This window comes from Sinocyclocheilus anshuiensis, unplaced genomic scaffold (assembly GCF_001515605.1).
Source record: "Sinocyclocheilus anshuiensis isolate Anshui unplaced genomic scaffold, SAMN03320099.WGS_v1.1 scaffold644, whole genome shotgun sequence".
Taxonomy (NCBI): Eukaryota; Metazoa; Chordata; class Actinopteri; order Cypriniformes; family Cyprinidae; genus Sinocyclocheilus; species Sinocyclocheilus anshuiensis.
This window is the reverse complement of record NW_015557092.1, coordinates 371,033-371,388: the sequence shown is the minus strand read 5'-3', so window position 1 is coordinate 371,388 and position 356 is coordinate 371,033.

The window sequence follows — 356 nt, the reverse complement described above, 5'->3', positions numbered from 1 at the left end:
AATAACCAATTTCGACCAAAAACGAAGTTTTGGTGTTTTGTCTTTGCACGGCAGCACTGCTGTCACTGTACTGCCCTACAAAGGCAAAAGACCTTAACTCGCTAGAGTGTGAAACTGAGAACATTTATTTTAAAGTTTTTTACTTGTCCAGCCAAACTAATTATATAGGACACTGGAAATTTGGCAATTAGATGTTTTAGTAATGAAAATTATCTACATAAAAAAAATTGTGAGCTCAAACTTGATTTTTACCCCTGTTTTGAAGTTAATGTACTCTGCCTTTGCATTGTCTGCAAAACGTGAGAAGTCACACCAAGGCTAAAGACAGTAACATCCACATTATCAATATTTGGTTG